This window comes from Pinus tabuliformis, chromosome Q, assembly GCF_031772625.1.
Source record: "Pinus tabuliformis cultivar Carrire ecotype Pingquan chromosome Q, CPIR1, whole genome shotgun sequence".
NCBI lineage: Eukaryota > Viridiplantae > Streptophyta > Pinopsida > Pinales > Pinaceae > Pinus > Pinus tabuliformis.
The window spans coordinates 523873524-523879406 of NC_142296.1; the positions used below are offsets into that span (position 1 = coordinate 523873524).

The 5883-nt window shown below is 33.3% G+C and overlaps 1 pseudogene; it reads left to right on the plus strand.

The window, feature by feature from the left end:
- Positions 1–4794: 4794 nt before the first annotated feature.
- LOC149220508 (heterogeneous nuclear ribonucleoprotein 1 pseudogene) lies at positions 4795–5883 on the plus strand (annotated as a pseudogene).

Consider the following 5883-nt stretch of genomic DNA (forward strand, 5'->3'; position numbering starts at 1 on the left):
CAATCATTTCAAGATATTTGATACTCCCAAAGGCCTCCCACCTATTCATTATCATGATCATGTTATTCATTTGATTCCAGGAAGTGTTCCTCCAAACATTATACCTTATAGTTATCCCTATGCCCAAAAGAGAGAAATTGAATGTATGGTTGCAGAAATGCTAGAAGCTGGTATAATTCAACCCAATCAAAGTTATTTCTCTACTCCAGTAGTATTGGTACACAAGAAGGATGGATCATGGCATATGTGTCTGGATTATAGGGAGCTAAACAAGATCACTATTAAAGATAAATTTCACATTCCTGTCATTGATGAATTTTTGGATGAATTACATGGATAAATTTACTTCACCAAGTTGGATCTTCGTTTAGGATATCAAAAAATTAGAATGAAGATGGAGGACATTCCAAAAACAACATTCAAAACTCATGAGCGTCATTATGAATTTTTGGTCGTGCTTTTTGGCATTACTAATTCACCTTCCACATTTCAAGGTTTGATGAATTCCATTTTCAAACCCTTCATTAGAAAAATTTTGTTAGTATTTTTTGATGATATACTAATCTACAACAAGTCTTGGAAGGATCATGTTCAACATGTTGACAGGGTGCTCAAACTATTGGAGGAGAAATAATTATATGGAAAAAAATCCAAATGTTTCTTTGGAGTACATTAGGCGTAATATTTGGGTCATATTGTATCTCATGAGGGTGTTAAGGTAGAACCTAACACAATTAAATCCATTAAGGAATGGAAAACCCCCACAACCATAAAGAATATTCATGGATTTCTTGGGTTGAGAGGGTATTATTGTAATTTTGTTAAGAATTATTGGAGAATAGCAGCACCTCTAACAACATTACTGAAGAAAGATGAATTTTCTTAGACTCCGGAAGGCCAAGCATCGGTCTTAGCAACGTCAGAATTCACAAAAACCTTTATTGTGGAATGTGATGCCTCAGGAAATGGAATTGGTGTTGTATTAATACAAGAAGGAAGACCCATTACTTTTGAAAGTTGTCCAATAAAAGGAAATTATTTACACAAACTTATTTATGAAAATGAAATGTTGGCAATAGTACATGCAAGGGATGAATGGAAGAATGATGAAGAGGTGTGGAAACTCATTCAAAATTTGTAGTAAGATCCCAATACATCTGAGACATTTAGCTGGAAATATGATTCATTATGGTATAAATATCGCTTATATATTTGTAAGAATTCCCAACTCAAGAAAAATATTCTTTTGGAATTGCACACCTCCCCCTTAGGAGGGCACTCACGATTTTAAAAACTTACAACATAGTCAAGATGGAATTTTTTTGGGATGGCCTTAAATCTTATATTCAAAATTTTGTGGCAAAATGTTTGGTTTTCCAACAAACTATAGTTGAAGGAATTAAGACCCCGTGTTTGTTACAACCGCTAGCTATTCCAAGTCAACATTGGGAGGAGGTCTCAATGGATTTTATCACAGGTTTACAAAAATCTGAAGGAAAGAGTGTGATCATGGTGGTAGGTGATATAATTAACAAGTATGCGCACTTTTGTGCATTATCTCATCCTTTTAAAGCCAATACAGTTGCTACTGCACTTATGGAAATAATGCAAAAGCTACATGGAAACCTGAAGGTCATTGTAAGTGACAAAGATCCCATTTTCACTGGAAATTTTTGGACGAAATTATTTTCTTGTCTTGGTACTAAATTATCTCATATCTCATCTTATCATCCTCAATCTGACGAGAAAACTGAGATAGTGAACAAATGTTTGGAAGGATATCTTCATTGCTTTGTATCCGATAAACAAACATAATGGGTCGAGTGGTTACCTCTAGATGAATGGTGGTATAACACTTCTTTCTATACTACAACAAAAATGACCCCATTTATGGCAATTTATGGATATCATCCAACATCCATCATATCATCTTTAAGAGAAAATTATAAGGTTCAAGCATTAGAAGATCACATTGAGCATCAACAACAAGTTACGCAACTCTTAAAGGATAACCTCACTCTGGCACATAATCAAATGAAACAACAAGCAAATCAACATCAAAGTGAAAGAAGTTTTCATGTAGGAAAATGGGTATTTTTACGGTTACAATCATACAAACAAATGTCCCTCAAGCAAGCTAAGAAGGATAATAAATTATCACCCAAGTATTATGGTCCCTACAAGGTGTTGCAAAAGATTAGTACTATGGAATACAAATTGGAGTTTCTTGCATCTTCTTAAGTACACCCAGTTTTCCATGTTTCATGCTTCAAGAAGGTTATCAATGACAATATCCTAGTTGAAACAGTGTTGCCAAAACTTGATGAAGAAGGAAAAATCATCTTTGAATTTGAGCAGTCACGGAAACAAGAACCTAATGGCTATGAAATCGATTAATTTCAAAGTATCTCATTAAGTGGAAGAAGTTACCCACTAAAAGAACACATGTGAGGATGAGAATTTTGATACAGAAACATCTGGAACTACTCAAGCATTGAGGACAACACTTTTTTGAAGGAGAGGGGCATGATAGGTCCCTATAATATTAGTGTATTCTCCTTATTGTTAGTTTTAGTATGGCCCCCTATTGTTATTGTTATGCCCATGTATCCCCCATGTTTGTTATTTTTGTGCCCCATAGAATCCCACTATTGTTATTGTTGTGCCCTTACATTATTATTGTTATGTAGGCTTTGATTATATTGTGACCCTTTAGACTCCTATATATACCAAGGAGGTCTTATCATTTGGATCATATTAGAATTGTTCATTTATGTAATGTAAAGGAGGTTTCCCCCTAGAAGAGGATAAGTTTTTAATCATTGATCTATCTTTTCTTCTATTTTGTGAGTTGGTTGCATAACAACTATGAGTTAGATCTAGGTGCAAGAGGTGCCCAATTTTAAAAGGACAAGAGATAGAGAGTTGGATATCAAGGTATCGATCCTTCAATTATTAGGCCTCCAGAGATTGAGATATCAACTAGAAAGTTTTTACCTCGATATAGATAGATCACAAACATATGTGAGTTAAAGAGATTAATTTATGATATGTATTTCCTATTAATGGGTTTTGGGGCTATTATATTTCAAGATGTTGTGATGTGCATGATACTACATAAATACTTGATACTGATAAATCCTAACACGACCATTGAATAATAGGGAATTTCCAATCAAATCACAGTGGTTATTGACTTTCGAAGACTGGATGTTGGAATGTCGACATATCAAGTTTCATCTATTGAACCATATTGTAAACATCGGTTACCACAAAACCATGATATTGATTGACTTGGTGTGTCTATTTACTAATAGATATATTTACATTTGTCAATATATTTATTAATTACTCACCAATATATAAATTATAATTTTAACCTAGCCATTTTTTTTTGCTAATTTCGAAAATAAATTACTCAACAATCTATATATATCTATTATATTAAACTTTTTTTTTAATAAAAAATAACTAATTTGCTACTTTTAGCTAATTCTTAAACAAACTATAAATACTTATTTATATAGTATATAAAGCATATATGACATGAAAAAACAAGACTGCAGGTGTTCAATTGGATTTGGGTTATAGAACTTTTGGGATTGTGAAATATTTAAAGAAGTTCATCTAATTATTTTGTTTTATGTTCAGGTTTTTTTTAGTAATCTAGTGACACAATTAATTGTGATTTTCATTGTTTAAATTGAGTTTTTGAATACATAAATAGATTCAACATTCTAAAAAAAATTGTAGAACAAAATGATGGAAACTACACAATTTAAATTCACAATTCTAACAAATTTTTCTTCAACTTTATATAATATTAAAAAAATTAAACTATACATTAAAAAAATGATTTAAAGAAAAATAGTTTAATCAACTCACCTACAAACCTAAACTCATTTATATTTAATTATGAAAAAATAATATCAAAATAATAATATAAACCTAACCATTATAGTTTCCATTAAAAAAAATATATTTTTTATTATAATATTCCAAACATGTATTCTATTTTAAAAGTAACTATTTTTAATTGGCAAAAAATAATTAGAATAAGTTAACCAATGAAGCAAATCCTTTATAGGAAGTTGATTTTTTTATTCAAAACATTTTGGCATTGTATTTTTTATTTTTTTAAATTTAAATTTCAAATGAAAATTTTAACTACCCACCTTTTAAAAATTACTCACCAATCTATAAACTATAATTTTATTAAATTTATTAAAAAAATAATAATTCAATTAACCATGTTGGCTAATTCTGAAAATAAACTACTCAACAATCTATATATAATTTTTCATATTAAAATTTTCCCCAAAAAAATTCAATTTACCACTTTTAATTAATTCCAAACCTTAGTTACTGTCAACAAGCACTCTACCTTCTAAATTTAAAACTTCCTTATTTAACCGACCAGAAACTTGTTAATGGGCACGTCGGCACACCGACATCTTATCATGTGGCCACGCTCTTTATATATATAGGCGCACCCTATTGACTAAAAAGTTGTTCAAGCATCGACGATCCTCCACAGTCCGCGCCTCGATACAGGATTCAATTTGTGGCGTTTTGGTATTTAAGCGAATCAGATTTTAGGGTTGTCTCTGCACTATTACTTGGGAATTAGCTCACAAATTGGATTTTTTACAATAGTTCTGTATTTGTACGTTTAATACGTTCGGTAAGTCGCTTTCTCTATTACTCTCTTACTGCGATTATTTGCGTATGTGTTTTGTATAATTCAGATTTTATGTTTTCATGACATGGATTGTGTGTAGGCAGTGCTTTAATATGGATTCAGAGCAGGGGAAGCTCTTCATTGGTGGGATAACATCGTACACAACAGAGGAACGATTGAAAGATTATTTCAGCAACTTTGGAGATGTCCTGGAAGTAGAGATTAAGAAGGACAGGATCACAGGCAGGCTGCGGGGATTTGGCTTTATTGTCTTTGCAGATCCAGCTGTGGCAGACAGGGTTCTCTTAGAAAAGCACAACATTGATGGCCGAATGGTAACTTGCCTTTCTGTTTTGTTCTCTTGATCAGTTTGAAGATGTTTTTACAAATATGACTTTGTTCACATTTTTTGTTTTTTATCAAAAACATAGGTGGAGGTTAAAAAGGCAATTTCCAGAAATGAGCAGCATAGGAGCAATACAGCTGGTAATGGTAGCCGTGGCCAAAGCAGGACAAAGAAAATATTTGTGGGTGGCTTAGCACCTACTGTCACTGAGAATGACATGAGAAATTATTTTCAACAGTTTGGCACAATTATCCATGCAGCTGTAATGTTTGATCCCATAACTCAAGCATCTAGAGGGTTTGGCTTCATCATCTATGACTCAGAAAATGCTGTGGCTTTAGTTCTACAAAATCCTTTTCATCAGCTCAATGGAAAGATGGTAGAAGTCAAACAAGCAATTCCCAAGGTGTTCCCTAATGGTAGAGAAGGTAATTTCGGTGCCAGCAATGCCCACGGCTTCAATTCAACTCTTGTTCCTCCAGTGAACAGTAGTTATGGTTACTCTTCGTATGGACCTACTGGGTACAATACTCCTAACTATGGAAGTGGTGCAGGATATGGACCTGCATTCAGTGGAGGTAATTATGATAACACTACTTTTATGAACAATAATCGTAGCTATGTTGGAGTTCCCATTAGCTATGGGGTCCCTACAACCATGGTTTATGGAAGCACAGATAGCTCTGCTGGATATGGAGGCAGTGGCAGTGGGAGTGGGAGTGGGAGTGGCAGTTATGTTGGATTCCCCATTAACTATGGGGTTCCTACACCCATAGTTTATGGAAGCACAGATAGTTCTGTTGCTTATGCAGAACAAACCGGTGGATATGAAACAGGTTTTGCTCCACATGGCTAA